The sequence below is a fragment of the Ambystoma mexicanum genome, chromosome 5q (assembly GCF_040938575.1).
Source record: "Ambystoma mexicanum isolate Mex_15411 chromosome 5q, UKY_AmexF1_1, whole genome shotgun sequence".
NCBI lineage: Eukaryota > Metazoa > Chordata > Amphibia > Caudata > Ambystomatidae > Ambystoma > Ambystoma mexicanum.
The window spans coordinates 1,291,253,079-1,291,273,237 of NC_090933.1; positions in this window are offsets into that span (position 1 = coordinate 1,291,253,079).

Below are 20,159 nucleotides of genomic sequence, written 5' to 3' on the forward strand. Positions count from 1 at the left end.
ACACCACACCCCTTCCCACACCAATATGATACCACTTGCCATACTGGGCTGGAGGACATTCCTGCACTGCTACTCCTTGAGCAGGCAGTACAGGCAACACAGAGGAGACGCAGGAGGAGAAGGAGGGTGAGACCGGCCCAGCAAATCCCACCAGTGCAGGCACTTGTTCCCCGCAGACAGCCACCAATTCCACATATAAGGGAAAAATCCATTTGACTTTACCCCAGCACAGATCCACACCCTGTACCGCCTGGACAGGGACACCATCACCACCATAGTGGAATTAATCCAGGAAGACCTGGTCAGCCTGATGAACATCTGCACAGCCATCCCCCCTCTGCTGAAGGTGGCATCTGTGCTCCACTTCCTGGCCACAGGCACCTACCAACACACAGTGGGCCAAATGCATGGCATGTCACAATCATGCTTCTCTGTCGTGCTAAACCAAGTGCTGGATGCACCACTAAAGCACGCAAGGACCTACATTTCCCTACCACAGGAGGCGAATGTCACCAAAATAGCATTCCATGCACTGGCAGGCATGCCCAATATAATTGGTGTCATCGACTGCACCCAGGTAGAGTTGGTAGTCCCACATACCGTGGAGGCGGTGTACCACAATCGGAAGCTATACCACTCCATCAACGTGCAGAGGGTGTGTGATGCCAGCCAGATAATAACACATTGCTGTGCCAGATACCCAGGATCCACGCATGATGCCATGGTGCTGCGGAACTCCTCACTACCCCGCTACATGGAAGGAGACGTCGGACGTAGTGGCTGGCTGTTGGGTGAGTCTGCCCACTGGGCCATGGGAGGAGAGGGTGGGAGGGGCTACATACATATGCAAGGGGAATGCCCACAGGGCCATGGGAGGAGAGGGTGGGTGGGCTACAAGCATATGCAAGGGGAATGCCCACTGGGCCATGGGAGGAGAGGGTGGGGGGCTACACATGTGCGTACATAAAGGACCTTGACAATGCATCAGGGTGCCTGGTGGTTCTACTGTCTAGGCCCCTAATTCATGTACGCACCCAAGGCTAGCACCATGGATTGGCAATTAATGTACAGGGCAGATAGTTATGTAGAAGTGTCTGCCATAGAAGGGATAGTGCATGTTAACAAGAAAGATGTACAGGCTGAGCACACATGGCAACTTAGCAGTATCCTTACACATACCTCCTTCTGCTCCCATGCAGGTGATGCCGCCTATCCCCTGATGGCGTGGCTCCTCACCCCTGTCAGGAATCCACGGAACAGACATGAAGAAGACTTCAATCGTGCACATACACGCACGCGTGTGGTCATTGAGCAAATCTTTGTCCTGTTGAAGGCAAGGTTTCGCTGTCTCAGCAGGTCAGGTGGCGCCCTCATTTACAGGCCTGAGAAGGTGGGCAAGATCATCATGGCATGTGCAATGCTGCATAGCATGTGCATCCGGCGGAATGTACTCCTGCCACCTGACATGGAGCTGCCACCACCTGTTGAAGTAGAAGGAGAGGAAGGAGTAGATCATGGACATAGGCCAGGAGCGATACACTTGAGGGTCGTGCAGTGCGCCAATTGGTCATAGACCAATCATTCTGATGTAGTGGGATGCAGAGGGTACCATGTATTGGGAACTGTAGGCACTGGGTGTGGGAATATATGGGCACAGTGCACTATGAAGCAATAAATTGACATACACCAAAGAAGCAATGTCCACTCATGTGATGTTTCGTACACAACAGGTGTATTCGAGTGATAGTTTGTACAACATGATTAAACACTCAACGCCCCCAAATACCCCCAGTACTAAACCTACCAGCACCCTCTGCCCTCCCCCTAACATCCTCCAGTACTACACCCACCACCACCCTCTGCCCTCTCCCTAACTCCCCAGTACTACACCCACCACCACCCTCCGCCCTCCCCCTAATGTCCCCAGTACTACACCCACCACCACCCTCCGCCCTCCCCAAAACACTCCCAGTACTACACCCACCACCACCCTCCACCCTCCCCCTAACACCCAAAGTCAACAATGGCACAACATGTGTCTGGATGCGGTGCTAAACAGATTGCGCAGGGTGGCCCTGCCACTGTGGAGCCCCCACTTCGCAGGGACATGCGCACGGGGCTGGTCTGCCTGGAACTTGCTGGCGTGGTCGATGCAAATGAGGTAGATGGTTGTGTCCCCAAAGCCGCAGTTTGCCACTGCTCCATGCTGTCTGCAATCCTGGTGAGGATCTGGCCCAAGGCATTGAATCCATCCCGCACTTGCTGAGCGTTTGAGTTGATGGTCTGTCCTGCTATCACGGATGACACGGCGTGTTGCCTCGCCTTCAGCAAGGTACTGTTTGACATAGTCTTGCATCTCCTCCTGCCGGCCCTCCATCCTGGACAGACGTCCCTCAAGGTCCCGTATAGCAGTGTGGGTGGTGGTTGGTGGATTAGGTGGTGATACTGCAGGCAATATGAGGCTGTGCAATGTTGGAGACCACTCTCCATTGCTGCCCTGTTCTGATGAATCCTGGCGAGGGGTGTCCTGTGGGGTGACCTGTGGGCTTGGGGTTTGACCTACAGGCTCTGAGTGGAGGACTCCTGCATTGGTGTAATCGTCAGGGCCAGCTTCCTCGTCGCCACTATGCTGTGCCGATGCAGCCATCTCCCCAATTGTGCTTGCGGCAGCGGACTGTGTGCCATCATTGTCCATGCCAGAATATGTGTCCTCGGCCTGTGTAGGTTGTGTGTCCAGGGGTGCAGGGGCAGGTGTCTGCTGGTCCTGTGTGGGTGGCAGCATGGCTGGTTGGGCACTGGTTGTTGTCTTGCATGCCGCTTGGCCCATCCTTGGTCCCCTCGAAGTAGATGGCCCGGTGCCATCAGCTTGGCCCCTGGCCCTTTTGGCTGGTGTTGTGGATTGTGCACTTCCCTGTGCTTCTTCGGTGTCTGCATCCGTACCTGTGGGGGACAGAGAGTGGCAGGGCATCAGTGATGGTGGTGCTTGCATCATGCATGCGTTTGTCTTTGTACAGTTGGCGTCATGTGATCAGTTGCATGCGTGGCTTTGCAGCGGACTGGGTACGTGCAAGGTTGGGGGGCGCTGTCTTGCAATCATGCAGGTGTTCACATGTACACCATGGTGTCTGCTGTGGGGCCTTGATGTGTGTTGTGACTTGCGTGCTGTGTGACATGTGCAGGCCATCTGTGTGTCGGGTGTGTATTCGTGTATGGGCACATATGCATTGGGATGTGAAAGTGGTGGGCCCAGCATGTGTATATGGATATGTGTAGGTGTGTATGATGCGGCATGTATTGGCTGTCATTGCTATCACATTTGGAGGTCAACTGTGATGATTGGTTGTCGTGTGTTTGTAGGGACACTCACCTTCATCTGCCGATGTTGGCACGCCGAACTCAGCGCCACCGACTCCTTCAATGGACTCCACATCTATCACTGAGCTGCAAGTCTCCTCCCATCTGGCCAATTTGATGGGTGAGTGAGGTCCGCCACCTGTTGCCAGCCGCTGGCTCCGATTGGCCGACAAGATGTTCCGCACTCTCAGCCTGAGGTCATCCCAGCGCTTTTTACAATCGCACACTGTGTGCCGACTGCACTTACTTTCCTAGCAACTTCCTCCCAGATGGCCTTCTTCCTCAGCTGGGCTGGACGCCTGAGGTCGCTGCAGTATACCACATCTGCATTCTCTACTAGGGTATCGGCTAACAAGTTCAGCTCCTCATCTATAAATCGTGGTTTCCACAGGCGGGCAGTGCCTTTTGGGTAGCCTTTGACATTTTGTCTGTGGTGTGCTTGGAGTTTTGGTGGTGAAGGTCCAGTATGTCGAGGATGGCAATGGATTGTGTTTTGGAAGATGGCCACCGAAGCATTTCCCATTCCGGCGCGATGACGTTACTTCCGGGTCCGGTAATAACGGGCCTGTTCTTACCACTATGTTAATACCGGTACCGCTATTTAGGGGTTGCCAAGGGCGGAGGTGTTATGTGCGCATTCGTTGATGCCGCTATCTGGGGGTTTGAGGGTCGTTACCGGCATGCCGGTACGGCCGTTAATGGCATGCAGGGGTGCGCGTGCTCGCACACTCGTAATCACCCGCTGTTTGCGGAATCGAGCCAAGACGGACATGTTATTACTGGCATGCTGTTAAAGTCAGGTTCTTAGCACCAACCTCGTAATGAGGCCCATTGTCTTAGTTAGGTCCGAAATGTATTAGATACTCACATATAGCAACACAGAAAGATCAACAAATGTATTATTGTTGTGGTTGCAGAGTTCATAGAAAGGGCAGTATTATAGGCCCAGTGTTTAGTTGATGTATTGTAGCAAAGTAGGACAGCGTGATTTGCAGGAAGGGTTGAAATAAGAAGAAGATGGAGTCAGCAAGGTAGTGTGGTAGAAGCAAGGTCAGTGTATCAAGTTGGCAGAAGTGTCGCCCTTTTTGATGTTAAGGCCTAATACAGAATGAACAGAAGAGAACACAGGCCTTGGTGAGGAGCGGCGGCTCTGGTAGTTCAGCTCCAAAAATAAATCCCCTTTCCTGTTCCCCAGTAGAGAAGCCGAGGTCAGAGCTACCCATGGTGCGCAGGTAAGCACTAACTGTATCCAGCTGCGGTACTTGAACGTAGTGGGCCCGGAATCTTAGATGGCAGAAGAGCAGAAAGGGAGGTGCACTTTGAAGGACAAATCCATGAGAATAGGGTACGAGGCTCTGTGATGTGTGAGAAACCTGAAGGTGTCTCACCCGCTAGTCCCCACGGATCTATCACCCAGGTGGCCAGGACACAGCCATTGCTTTTGGATCCAGTTCCTGGGGGTGGACCAGAGTGGGAGGCTCACCTGGATGAGGGGTCTTTGGGGAGTGGAAGTGGGACAACGGAGGGTGGGACGTGGTATCCCCTTCCTTCTAACACCTTTTCCCCATGCTACCAGGATACCTAGGAACTCAACCCCTCCCCCTCATTCCCAACACAAACACTTTCTCATAGACATTTCACCATGAGCGACAACGGACTAACACCAGAGCCGTATACCTGACATGTCCCAACACCATTGTCAAGCAAGGTCTGGCAATTACTGATCATTACACACACCTGACTTCCATCACACTTCTCCACACAGATAAAAGGCGGAGCATGAAAGCACACTCTGAGCGAGGCAAAAGAAACAGCAGTTGCAAGGTGGCAGTTTAATACAAGGAGAAAGACGGCGAGACCAGAGAGGTTTGCAAGGAGGGAAGTGCCCTTGACCTGTAAAGACCATTATTTTCATGAGCCTTGGAAAGTAAGAAACCGAAAACCAGGAACTAAAGCTGATCAAACCAGCACAGTGTGTCGGAGGTACCCGGGGCACTCCCGCATCGATAACCAAGGCGGGGAGGAGCGATTGCCGCTGTGGTACTGTCCTTGGCTCCTAGAACAAAGCAATGTCAGAAAAGAGAACACAGCCAGTGAGTCAGATAGTCTGATGCCATACCGGCTTGTGTTTTGGACCAAGGTTGCAAGCGGCAACAATGTATAAAGAGAACAGTCTGTGAGTAGTTTGTGATGAGCAACTCGAATACAATTGGAAGCCAAAGGAAGTTGTTGTACTTTATAATTGAACTTTGCGAGGCCAAGAAAAGATACCATACACAGAGTGATCCGGCGCCACATGGGTGCTCATTCGAAAGTCTCTGTTAGTTATCCAACTGATGCTGAGTGTGAGAGAAAGGAATATTGAGATCGAAGTGGTCATGCAACGGGTCAGGCTAAACCCTGTGCACATTCGAATGTCTTTGATAGTTTGATGTACATAACAATTGGTCCGAATCTGGCTGAGGGAGACTAATTGAACGAAAGAAAGGGATCTGAGCCCGGTAGAGGGGTGTCCGGGGTGAACTGTGAGTCACCCGAAAAATAATTCTCTAAACCTTGTTTTGAAAAGCATCTGAGCCCGGAAGAGGGGGATCCAATGCTGAACTTTTGTTTTGAAAAGGATCTGAGCCCGGCAGAGAGGGATCCAGGGTGAATACCCAAGTTGAATACTGGTGAAAGGAAAAGAACGTATGCGTGTTGTTTTTGGTACAGCAGGCCCTCTGCATCAAGAGACTTGCAAGAACTAAAGAGACTTGGACACAGAAGGTCCTGAACTACTGGGAAAATAGAACTGTATCCTCGTGCCACAGAAGCCAGAGTGTATGCTTTGCTCCAGTGACCCGCCTTGCCCCGTGCTGAAAACATGGGCAATGGAGGCCAACGCCCCGAGCATCCTGACATATTATTTTGTGAACACTTCTTACTTTTCCATGAACATTACCCTACATTATTTGTAAATTGGCGGTAAGGATTGGCAAAAGGTGTTTTAGTATAGGCTCTTTTATTTTGACAAGACTCCACTCGACTGCATTATTATTATTATTTGATGGTCGTAGCTTGCTCCCATCTGTAGATTTAGGTTTAGATAGACGTTTATCACACCCTTGTGAAATTTCAATAAACACCCTTGAACTGTGGTCACTTGTGTCTGTCTTACTGTTGATACCATGCCTTCCTTACAGATGCCAAAGAGCCAGGCAAGGATTTAGAACACTACTGCCCTCACCCTGGGGCGGACAAACCATATGAATTGGCATTCCATTGCCAGCTGCACCTCCTCAGAGGTATTCTCCCTTTCCTCACCTTCCCCCAGAAGCTTGCTGTCTCAAGAGCTCTGGTTCTCTCCAGGCTGGACTACTGCAACAGCTTCTTTCTCATCCTTCCTACTTCTGCTCTTCGCCCCCTTCAGCTAATACAGAACAGGACTGCAAGACGTATCCTTGGCCTCAAGCCCAGGGACTGCATCTCTCTAGCCCTGAAATCTCTCCACTGGCTCCCAGTGGCTGCACGGATCAAGTTCAAGGCCCTCTGCATCGTCCACAAGGCTTTCTGGGGCTATGGTCCTCACTACATCCAACTCTCTCTTCCTAAATACCTTCCTTCTAGAGCCCTTCGCTTGTTTACGTCTAACTCTCTGCGGGTCAGATGCTTCTCCAAGCAGAGAATGGGGGGTAGATCTCTCTCCTCTGCAGGTGCCTCCTTCTGGAATGGCCTCCCTGCCCCTCTCAGACATGATCCGGACCTCCTTAAGTTCCAGAAGCTTCTCAAGACGTTCCTTTTCTCTTCTTCTTTCTCACTCCCTCTCTCTACCCTGATAATCTTCCCCCTTGCTCTGCTCTGCCTGACTGGCTGTTTGGTGCCCTCAGAGTCCTACAGGGCACCAGGCCCCTCCATGCCCAGTAATCCTGCACTGCTATCTGGCCTACCGTGCACCATCTGGCTGGGACCACACATTGTAGTCCCTTCCCCCCTTGCACTTACCCAGAGCCCTGCTGCCCTGATGCACTTCCCCCTACACACTTTCCCCTGCACTTCACGTTGATGCACTTGCACGATCCGAATGACGCAAGGCCTAGCAGGATCGTTTGTCTTGTCCCTTGTTCCCCTGCCTTGTCTTGCTGCGCCTTGAAACACTTGTGTATAGGCACATTGTAAATACCAAATCAATCAATCAATTACACCTAGACACACAACTTAAGTAAACAAATCCTCAAAATTCAGACTCGAGAGCGGTGCTCTGGTCACGTCATCTCTGGGCACCTGGAGTTGGAAGAGGATAAGGGGGGGAGCCGTGTCTGGAATGTCTTCGATTTGGGACAGAAGGAGGGGTGGTGATGCCAGTAAATTTAGTACAAGGTCGGGGGTGCAGCTTGTGTACGCCATGGCGTCTGGGTTAATGAGGAAGCTTAATGTCTCATTAAAAGCAGGGTTGGCCTCGCCAAGTTACTTTGATTGCATCTGGCACAGGAGGCTGGACATAGCGTGATAGTACCAAATTTACAAATTTATGGATAAGAACCCACCAATCATATACCTAGATTTGACAGTGACGATGTAGGGGCCTATGTGTCTAGGAGAATGGGGGTAGTGTAGATGTGGCAATCGGTCAAGGGACTATGGGGGGAATAGCATGTTCTACTGAGGGTGGTGGCATTATGATGTACTCATTATTATGCATAGTATTGTTAATTTGCAGTCTCTCTGCTATAAAAGATGTAACATCTTGAGATAAGACGAGCTCTGTGTCAGTTCGGTTCTACGGGACCGTGTGAGACCTTTTGCGTGTAATAAACCTTCTTTTCCCTTGCAAAGAGGTACAGTGATTATTTTGTCGTTTGGATTGTTTTTATACCCTGGGTTTTGGGCTGCCATCCTTTCAGAAGTTACTGTGTTTCTTTGGCTTGTGCATGCTAAATGGTTGCTCTCCAAGTGACACGCCAGGAATGTTTCCTAGAACCTCTCTACGCAGCTCTAATACTGTTGACTATTTATTTGTCTCCCAGACACTGTTAAATTACGAAATAGATATGAAAGTTGTAATTAGAGAAGAGAGTGTCCACTATCCCATGGCAGCCTACTTCGGCCTAGTAATCAATATTCCCCCAGTTGATAATGTAGGATTACTGGGATTAAGCCAAGGTAGGAATTGGCTCAAGTGGTCTACTCATAACTTGAAATTGGCGAACAGGGGGCTCATGGAAATTCAATCCCGATATTTCGAAAGGGAATCCGTATTCTTTGTTGGCATCCTTGGGGTTCCTATTTAATAGAACTGAGGATAATTCACTAATTGAGCATCTCTTGGTATTCATGGAAAAGTACATTGAGACCATAAAGGATAGAACTTCTATAATAAACTCTTCAGACCGAGTGGTACACACTAATTCGCAATCTTTACAACATCTCTGCAAAACTAAACATAAGCATTATTATGACAAAGCAATACGAGGAGAAAAATGGAAATTACGTCACGATCTTAAGATGATTGGCCGGTCGAACATGTCCAGTGTAGATCGCAATCAGGCCGTTAGAACCAAACGGGTTCGTTATACTCAGTGGCTTAGATCCTATTGTAAAAAGAACAAAAAGAAACCGTGGCGAGAGCTCATTTTGTTAACTAGGAGTAATAACATACAGGCCTTCTGGAGGCTAGTGGACCATCCGAGGTCTTCCTTGTGCCGGTCACATGTGTCTCTAGAGAAGCCTGGGTTAAGTATGTTGGAGAAACGATAGGCAGTCGACTGTTTTCGTCTACTTTACATTGCCCTCCGAAAGATGGATCTATGCATTAAAACTTGAGGAACTCATGGGATTTATTTCCACTTTATAGAAATCTCGCGCGACAGGGCCTGATGGGCTGTGCAATGAGCTCATCAAGCTGAATGTACACTGGTGGGGAAAGCTTGCTACAGTAGGTCAGTTTCGCAGTATGCCTAAATCTTGGAGGGAGAATATAATAGTACCAGTATATAAGAAGGGACAGCACTCGGACCTGAGAACGTATTAGCCATGCTCGATGTCCCGTGCAAAATATTTGCCAGAGAGTCCTCTTGTGGGAGCTGACAGAATGGACAACCTAGCATAATATAATATCCATGAACCAGACAGGTTTCTAAAAGGGGCACGGAACATGCGTAAATACGTTAGCTTTGGTCTCCACGATAGAATGTTCTTGAAGTGTATTCAATCAGTCCCTGTATGTAGCGTTTGTGAACCATAGCTCAGCATTTGACACGGTCATTCGTGAAGTGCTCTGGTACAAGCTGGCTTCCGTGGGCATCCCAAGAGGTTTACTTAGGATGATAATGTGTATACTAAGACCAGTGCCAGGGTTAGGTTGTCCCACGCAAGAGATCTTAGTGACCGATTGAATACTCATATTGGACTAAGCAGGGCTGCATACTGGCCCCAGCTCTGTTCAATTTGCATCTATCAGACCTTGTTGACTCATTAGCCACTCATGAAGCATTTCCTCCTAGACTTGGTATGCATCACATGCCATGGTTAGGGTATGCAGATGCTGTTGCACTGCACTCCGGCTGGCCTCCAGTTACATCTTGATAACCCAGGGATCGAAATTAAGATTGGATAAGCAGGAGCTAAAAGCAGCTCCTGGGTATCCAGCATTAAGAGGAGCTACCATTGGGGAACAAGGAGCTTGTATATAGTGTTCCTCAAATCTAACTTCCACATAAGATGCACATTTATAATGTTCTCCTTAATTATGACCTACTATGCTTTAAATGTCATATAGATGTGCCCTAAGGTGTATGTATAGATTGTCCCCAAACGCACACAATAGGTGTGTTTGTTCTGCACCAGTTGACCTGGGGTGCCAAAACGAGCTCCTAGAAGCTGCTGGTGTTAAACTAAACAGACTCTTATAGGCTACAAGCAGGAGATAAATAGCTCCCTGCTCGCCTCAATTTCGAACCCCTTAAGCTGCATGAATACTCAATTAAAGACGGCATAATCATTAATACGAGGAAAACAAAAATCATGAAATTCCAACCAGATCGTAAAAAGATGGTAAATGAATTTCACTGGCACATAGGCTCTTGGCCCCTGGATATATTTGCACAATATGACTACCTAGGCATCCCTCTCGATGACAAACCTACTTGGAAGTGCAAATGAATAAGGTCAAGGCCCGCCAACAGGTTGGAGACATCTTTGCTAAGTAAAATTCTGGTTACTCCTTGAAAGCTGTCGTCGACGTGAATAAGGCTAACATTCCCCCGACCATCTTATTTGGAGCAGAAGTATTGGGATAGAAACATCTCTCAGGCATTGAGAAGATAGAAGCTTTTTGTCTAAGAGGTCTTATGGGTTACTGCTCCAGCCTTTCTGTAGGGTTTTTACACACGGGATTTGGTCTTATCAGTATACTTAGCCTGCGGAATGTCTGACCCTTCACACTATACTGGCAACTCACTAATGCTGTACCTCCCTCCCTACTATATAACGAAGCTTTATCAAATAAAGAGCCTCTCGGGTGTCTGAAAAACACTACCCTGGGACTCCTGGATAAGAAAACATGCACCTGGAATCACCACATCGAGGCAAACATTAGGGACACCTCCCACCAGTCTCGGGAGGATAGCTCAGTGGTCACGTCCTCGCCTTGGAAGCAAGACGACATGGAGCAACATCCGTGCTTAGAAACCTCTGGGTATTAAGCACATTATAAATAACCTATCATATCATATTGCTTGAGTTTTAAATCGGCTCTCAAATATAAAATGTGTGATCTGGACCGGGGTCAGAGAAGAATTTATCTGGGGTATGTTATTGGCATGGTATTGTTTACAACTCCATGAGTTCTCAATTTATAATTCATTACCCTTATTCCAACGACATTCCACTATTTATCAAGGAATTTCCAGTGAACTACATTACTAAAGAATATCTGAGAATAAAATGCAACATGGTGAACACAATCGAAGTCAGGGGAGCTAGGGAAGGAATTCCACATTAGGTTCAGTAGGGTATAGTCTTTTCACCTAAAGATTTTTCATTGAGTGCTCTTTCACTGAAAAATGTTCATTCAAACATTTTTTCATCGAAAAAAACTCTCACTAAATAAAATATATGCCTGTATGTTTAGGTGGGGTAAAGGGTTACATTTTGAAAATGAGGGTTTGTTGGGGACAGCCCCAGATAAAAAAATATATATATTATTTTCTTGTGGTGTTTTTAATGGCAGAAAACGGGGGTTTGGAGAGTGGCCAATTTTTTATTGTTTTTAAAAAGAACATTCTATATGCATGTTTTCGGCGAATAGTGTTATTAATCTACATTAGCTGAAAAAAATGTTGTGAAAAATATTCGATGAAAAAATCTTTAGGTGAAGAAATTCGGTGGAATGACATGTAACCGTTCTGTAGACTCTGGGAACTCGGTACTGGAGACGGCCAAACATTTGTTGATGTCATGTGAAAGCCGACAAAACCCAAGTAACTTGGCTGTTCTTTATTGCGGCCTTGTCTCCACTGGTGATGATTTTGATGGCACGGTGTGAGATAGGTATTTAAAGGGCAAGGCTTTCCCCCTGACTAAGTTGTGGATTCATAGTAATAACATTTTAGACATTCTTTTAAGCTGGCGCTGTACTTGCATTGAATTGACTAGAGCCTGCTGACCTCATCTATTCATTGTAAAGTCCTCACCAGGGGCACTCTGTGCTGTGCCACTCACTGCTATGGCAAGGCTTCATTGTTCACGCAGCAGCAACGTCTGAAAAGAAAACATCAGAGAGTCCTGTGGGCAGATTTCCCGCGATAATGGGATGTGGTTTTGTGTCCTGGCTCCCTTCAGACCTCAAAACTTTCTACAAGCGTCTTCCTTTTTAATTTCTATTTACAGTTCCATTCCTAAAGTTACTTTCCGACTCACCCCAACACTTTTATTTCAGTCTCCAGCTCCCTTTTCTATAATTAGTCTGAATACCTATAATGTAATGCTTAACAGAGCCTCGTTTTGAAACCCTGCAATTACCTTTAAGTCCTTACAACGTTATTTCTGAATGCTTAAATGTAGTGTGTGTCACATTATTGTGATGGTATAGTGCAAAGCAGTCTGAGCTGTGGAATCTTTACGCGCTGTAACCACAATCACTGTTTGCCGTGCTATGTTACAGTGTGTCGGTATTGCATTGATTTTGCCATATACATGCTAACACAGGAGCTTCAAATGTAGGCATTGATTAGGAAATTCTTTTTTTCCTGGGAGATCGGTCATTAGATACGCCCTTACTCTTCTCACCTTCCTCCACCAAACCCTTACAACAATCTTTCGGTCCAATGCTGGACCATATGAGCCGCATCGACTTCTCCATCTCCGAACATCTGTTGCCAAAGGAGATCACATCGCCGAGCACGAGTAACACTTCACTGGCTGTCCATCAGTCAAAGAACACCATTTAAATAATTTCTCATACACTGCTTGGGTGGGTAGAGAATTCTTTGACGGGAAGACCACACCCTACTACCAAAGAGACCACTAAGATCTAGCAGAAAACCTCCAGGGGGCTGGTCATCCGCAATCAAGACCTCCAAATTGACTCTGAGCTGAGGGATCACCATCCCTTCCAGAAAGAAGCCATGACCTGGCTGATCGAAGACCCTAGAAGGTCTGACATCACATGGACATGTTATGACCAACTGGCCGTGGTTAGTGAAATAGCCACACCCCAATGAATCCCTTCCAGGCCACTACGCCAATGCTACAACTCCTGTTCAGGGGACTATGGACTCAGGCCGACACCGAATGAATCAGAAGGAGCCTAGAACGAACTGGGAAGAATTGCATCTGCTCCGGACCAAAGAACAATAAACATGGACTGTGCAAAAGTCTACCTGCAAATAACGGCAGGAGCATCAACGCACCAGACGTCCCATCAATTGATAGCTTTGCAAAAAGCCAATACTCCCTAGTAAACTAACCTTCTCACATAGTCGCCAAGTGCATGGCGGTAGAGCCGAGTGCATGGGGGGAGAGGGGGCGGTTGCCCCAGTTCTCCGGGCCGTTCTCCTTGAACAACGGGGGCAGAAGTGTCATTTAGGAGATTCTGCAACCAAACATGAAAACAAAAATAAATCTGGATTGAGTGCGATGCTCTTCTAAATCCCTGGCCATGGCAAGTCTTCTGGCTCCTCTTCTGCTGGGCTCAGGCCTGGTGAAGTGGTAGCAGGCATACTGCAAAATTAGAAAGTGCTCCTCATTTCAAAGTGGGAAGGTCGGCTCATCAATCAACATCCTGAGCCTCAAATTGGGGGGTGGACAGCGGACAGGAAAAAGTTGTTTGCAGCCATGGGTGAAATAGGGAATTCTAAAACAGAAAGCTAAATTGCTGACAAATGTTTTGTTTGGACATGGCGATGGGTATGGTTCCCTCGCTTCGGTTGGTATGGAAATGTCTGCCCCTATAGTGAAAATCAAATGTTGGTTCTGATCCCGCACTTGGGAGGGAGATCCTTCTACAGCACTCGGTATGAAGGACCCTGAAGTTGGCCTGGCCATCTCCCATTCTTTATGTAAATCCGCAGTGCCCCGGAGTACGCTTCTGCATTGCTGTAAATAGCAATTTCTCAGGGCACTGACTGGATACTGATAAGCCTTGATGGAGACCTCCATGAGTGAACAGGCGTGGGCGAGTCAGCCCTTTAGGGTGTCATGGCCACAGGCCCCAGAAAACAAAAATCACACCATCTAGTGATAGGGGAAATGGGTCACTGGGCTCACTTATGTCCCTTTGGGACCCATAAACACAGGGGCCCTGGCTGGACTCAATCCTGGCACCTCTGGGGCCAGGCTCATATAGAGATGTGAGCAGGAACACTTTATTTCAGTGCAGGAGTGCTTTTATTTTACTAGAACTTTCCAGGTACTGAAAGCCTTAATTCCAGAGAACATCCTCATGTGCTGACTCATCGGGTGTGGCTCCCTAGGCCTGGTCTTCATGTGCTGACTCATTGGGTGTGGCAGGCAGGATGAACCTGGTGGGCGTGGCTTCAGAAGCTCAGCTATATATGCTGCTCCATCCTTAAGGCTGGTGCTTCACGTTACTGTGCACTCACGTGCAACGTGACGCTCACTGCACTTGGACCAGTTTACTTACCTTTGAAACCAGGCGTTCTCCTGCATACTCACCTCCAGGAAACCGGTGCTTCATCGCTTCATCTGCAGACTCATCTCCTGACATCCAGTGATCTTGATCCCGACGTCGCAGCACCGCACTCCGCATCCACAAACTTGGACCCTGTGAAGAAGAAGAAAGACAAGGTTAGAACATCCTTCCTAGGGCCGTGCCACATTTGAACCCTGCGCGCCCCCTAGTTAACAACTTACCAGCTGCTGTGAAGCTGCAGCTTCGTTCCTCATTCCCTCCGGCTGCCGCCTCGAGCTCCGCAGCTTCTGCCGGGCCGGCAACATCACCTGCAAGGGAAGAAAGGAAAAGAGCAAACATCAAAATTGGAACGCACAGCAATACAAGACAACTAACTTCACAATACAACAAAAACAGATGAGGAAAGACAAAGGCAAACAGGAACACTTACCTGAAGTATAGTGGCTTAGTCGCAGCAGGACTGGGCTACCACGTGCAAGGGACCAGTGAAGGAACTTGGTTCACATCATACAAGCGTCCCTGCCAGAAGCAGCAGGACGGTGTGCTCGCCAAAACTAATCAACAGGTGAGCTTTCCAGGGACATCGCATCCCACGGGTACCACGGTTTGGGAGAAGGGGTCTGGAAGGGGATCATGCACACAAGCTGGCATACTCACGCCCCCTATTCTCCACGCAGGAGCAGTCCCGAGCAGCATCACCTATTACCACCAGTCACCACATAAGTGCAGAGGGCGAAGTCGGACCTGAGCGACCTCACCCCAGGCAGGGCTGCAACCGTGCCCCAACGCCTCCGCAGAGACCAGGTGAGCATAACATCGGGATACACTTCATGGGAAGGGCCACCATAGAATTGATTATCCTGGCAGTAATGGCACGAGGAGATGGAGGGTTTGTCGCTGGCCTGCTTCCTCCGCTTGGCTTATATCATAAGGGGCTCGCCTATAGCACAGTGAAGGGGGAGTGGTCCCATACTGGCCAAAGCAGGGGCCTCCGGACATTGTTCTCGATACGGAGGGCAAGTCTGGGATTGAGTGAGATGGCGCCCTCGTGAAGTGCTGCATGCCCCCCAGCTCAGAAAAGAATATACACAGGACCACGCTGCTTTCACCATGTCAGCAGGACGTGCTGGGTAGGTGATTATCAGAGGAAACCGCCAAGTGGTTGATAAAGGTGCCCCTTCTCCATGAGGGGCAACTGGTTAGGAGGATAGAGTAGGAGGGAATCAACCTTTTTCAGGAACAGTTAGTGTTGACAGACGTACCTTTTACCGCATGGCCAAATACCCCAAAGAGACCTGAATACACAAACCCGTGGATGCTCAGAGCTGCAAGTATACGACTAGGAGGACAGTGTTGGGTGGATCAGCTGCCAAGATGCCAGAACATGCCCGGACGATGGGGCCAGTACCCAGGGCCATGTTCATGATTCTATGTAGCCTTTTCCAAAAGAAGAAATGACTAGTAGTCTTGGAGATTTGCATGGAAGCAATTGCGATGGCGACCTTCATGGAGGACATCCAAGAGGAACTACATCCCTGGGTGAGAAGTGTTCATATGAATAAATAAGCAATCTCAGACTTTACTAAAACCATCCATCTATTGCAAGCAGATCCAACACATCTCAAAAGCCTTGCGACACCGCGTTCGAGCAAATGGGAGGACAACTCTTGGAGAGGTAATTAGTGCAAAGAATTCAGTCAAGAAGCAAGGGAAGGCCCACGTATGAAAGGCTGCATACATATTCCCGTTGAACCCATCCTACCTGATACAGACTAGAACCAGCTAGAAATCAACGGGGCGCATAGGCCAGTCCCAAGCAAACCTCAAACAAAGACCAGCCTAGAGGCACTTTGGTTAAAACTACATTCCTTTCCAAAAACAGAATACATTTTATTGATCACGAGAGAAAAATGTCTGATCAACTCAAAGTGGACAATGCAGACTGTGTAGAGTTTTCCAAAACCCTCACCCAATCACAGAAGAAATGTCTGTATTAGATACTTCTACTGCAAAAGAGGAGGTTATGGCAACCATTTGGACTCGCAACCAGAAAAAACCTCAGGCCCCAATGGCTTTGTGGCACTTTGCTTTAAGGCACTATAAAAGGAAACAGAGGTGCATGTCACTTGTGAAACTGAATTCTCAAAGGAGAAGAACACTGCCGTCTACTTAGACCCTGAGAAGGTTCGATTCTGTTGGGTGGGTCTTCACGCAATGGGTACCTGAATACATACATTTTGGTCTGTTGTGATGCAAGTACAACGTCCCAACCGGGGGAGGAGGTTCAGGCTGCATACATTTTATTACCGTAGAGAGCTGGTTATTTAGTGTCAGTATTTGTGTCATTTGATTCAGCATTTTTGCACACATGCTATTTGTAGTTAGATTCAACACACATTAGAGAACATTATATGGTGGAAGGAGGGGCAGCAACAATAGTGTTTATTATGTTTAGAGTTTAGGCCTGAGATACTTTAAGGGCTTTGTAGCTAGTGTTAGTGAATTATGCTGTGTGTTGTTTGTATTCAGGAGAATTTGGAGTATGTTGTTCAATGGGTGGCTGAGATGTTACGTAGTGTGATATTTAGCAGGATAGAAGTGGATGTTTAGTGACATCAGAGCTGTTGGCTGTGCTAGCAAGAGTTCCGCCATCTTGGATTGCATTAGAGGTTGTAGCTTTTGTTAGTTAGAACATTAGGCCACATCTTGGAGCTTCGTTTTGTTAATTTAATTAGATTGTATTCTTGCTTACCCCCAGCAAGTGCTCAGACAGCCAAGGTCCTTGGAGGGGAGGGGGAACCTCCCATTGAGGTTTTTTGCTGCTTCACCTTCTGTGCCAGTGGAAGGATCTTCCATTAGCTACCACATTGCTTTGTTTCACACATGCATTTTCTGGTATAGCTCAGACTACTAATTAAATCACTTCTAGACACTTTAGTTATTTGTACATTGCTGTTTTACTTCTGTGCATGTTTAGTTTCTACATGTTTTCAGATTAAGGAATAGCAATATTATACATATGTTGTAGAAAAACCGGGCTTACAGAGATAAGTAACTTATTTTTCTAGTGATGTAATTTCCCATGATGTCATTTCCTGTGGTATCACCATATACACATTAGAGGAGTCCCACACTTGAATTGCTGCACATGGCCCCACAAATCCTAGGAATGGCCCTGTAGGCAAAGACACAGAAATAATTATTTTCTGGCAAGCCAGTCACACATAACACACTCTGACTTATACTATGGCCCTAAAAGAAATGGATCAAACCCTCATTGGTTATTGGCGAGTGAATGTTTTCTATATCAACTTTCACTGTACCTTTTAAACTCCCTCATCCACTGGGCGTCAGCTTATCTGTGAGAAAGCCACAGGAGTGGCCATCTTTGAGCTCCAAATGTTTTCAGACTGATCTGCCTGCCATTTATCATTAATCCTTAAATTGCTGTGCTTCGTCTTAGCATGTGATGCGTTGAAGAGGAGAACTGCGCTTAATATTACATGTTTTGATTACTATTATTATGGTATTTATTGAGCGCCGACCTAGCTTCGAGAAGCAACGGAGCGCTTTACAGAGGTATCCAAAAGAACAGATGCATCCCTGAGTTGCATTTCCTTATTCGAAGAAACCTCCTTCAAATACTGATTTTAGCTTTTTTTACATAAGGCAACCACTCTTTAATGTACAATTCAAAACATTCTTCGAGACTAAACCATGTCCACTGATCACTTTAAAAGCCCCTCACTACAACTACATCGATATCATGAAAGATATTAAGAAAACTTAGTTTTCTCAAATGCCTCTGCTGTAAGATCGCAAACCTTTGCAAGTTTGTTCTAGCAGTGCAAAAATACTTTGTCTAACACTGTTTTGATGAAAACATGCAGTTTTATTTGAAAATGTATTAAACATATGTGTTTATCAGAGCTTTAAGGCGTCGGCACTCAGCTGGCCTTGCCTTATGGTATTTTTGAACATGGGCTGGTTTGTGTCTGTAGCGAAGTCCCCAAGGTGTCACCTGCCGCCCACCATCCAGATTTTATGTGTCTCCTATGCCCCTGGGGTTTGGCAAAGACTTGATGCAGGGCCCACCTGCCACAATGTTGCCTATGGCACTGTCATTAGATGAGGCATCCAATGGCACCCCCATACATTGAATGACACACTGCCAAGCAACTGCTGAGAGACAATGGCCCTCATTACAAGTCAGGCGTTAAGGGTTTAACGGCGCCGTCGGCGCCGTTAACCCTTAACGCCTGATTCACACTTTAACGCCTGCTTTTTGCAGGCATTAAAGTCCAAGGCGCTAAGCGACCTTGGTGCTAATTACGGCACTGTAATTTACGGTGCCGTAATTAGCGCCTTCCTCATCCCCACTATGCCCTATGGGGCAAAAATGGGAATGGGGAAGGGCAAATGGTGAATGGGGAATTACCGCCCCACTCACCTTGGAATGGGGCGGTAATTCCGCCATCCACCATGGCGGAATCCGGCGAAATAGCACCATGGTCCACCGCCTGAGTTGTAATGAGGGCCAATATCCTGCCATCAGACATGGCATGCACTCTGTTCCCCAGACATAATACACACCATCATGGATGCCACACAAATGACCTACACATGTAACCCAGACTCCCATCAGGTACCATGCATGGGAGCAATGCACCGGCCCAGACCACCCCCCCCCCATGGCATGCTGCCCTGTCTTTCAGATACCACAAGCCATGTGTGTTAGCCATGAGCTGTGTGCAAGTAGTACCATGTCAGACTGGACCCCCCCAATTCCCTAAGCAGTGTAACCCACATGCAAGGACTAGAAAGTGAAACAGTGAGGTGCAATGGGACATGCATGCACAGACTGACCATTGAGATGACCATTGAGATGCCGCTGTCACAGGCAACACATCTGCCGATCATCATGAGTCACATCTGTCTCACCCCCTTGTAGGTGACTCTGGATACCCATAGCTTCTGTGGCTGATGACTCCTCCGCGGAATCCCCAATTGCCACACATATAACAGGGCCAATGTGAGGACCAGGGTGATGTGAAAGGCCCGATTCAGGTGCCTGCACCGTTGATACACAGGCCAGACAAGGTGGGACGGATTGTCCTGGCCTGTGCAATGTTGCATAACATCTGTGTCAGGCACAACATACCCCTGCCTCCAGATCTGGACATTACTCCCCCAGAGGATGATGCTGCTGCACCTGCTGGGTCCATGCACGTGCGCACCAAGCGCATGGAGGACAGGGATGGGCGCATTGCCCGGCAAGAACTGCTTGATAACTTTTTCGGAGTTTCCCCTCCACCTTGCACCTCCTGCACCATCACAATAAACACATGCTTGGAAAAAAGGAATTTCCTGTCATTGCTTCAAGTGAAAATGTGTTTATGTTTTAAAATGACTTGTGACATGCCCTACACCACAACAGCTTCACAACACCCACCCCCAACACACCCTCCCCAAAAACCCAGTGATGCACCCTGGCAGTGTTTAAGTGTCACTTATGGTGCCTCTTTTGCATGGGGCATTTGAATGGCTCCTTCCGAGTCAGGAAGTACTGAGATCAGAGCAATGGGGGTCTAGGCAGGGAGTCCTGTGTGGGGGTACAGAGATGGAGGGGTCTGACCCCTGGGCCTGCATGTGCTGCACGGACAGCTGGATCGACTGG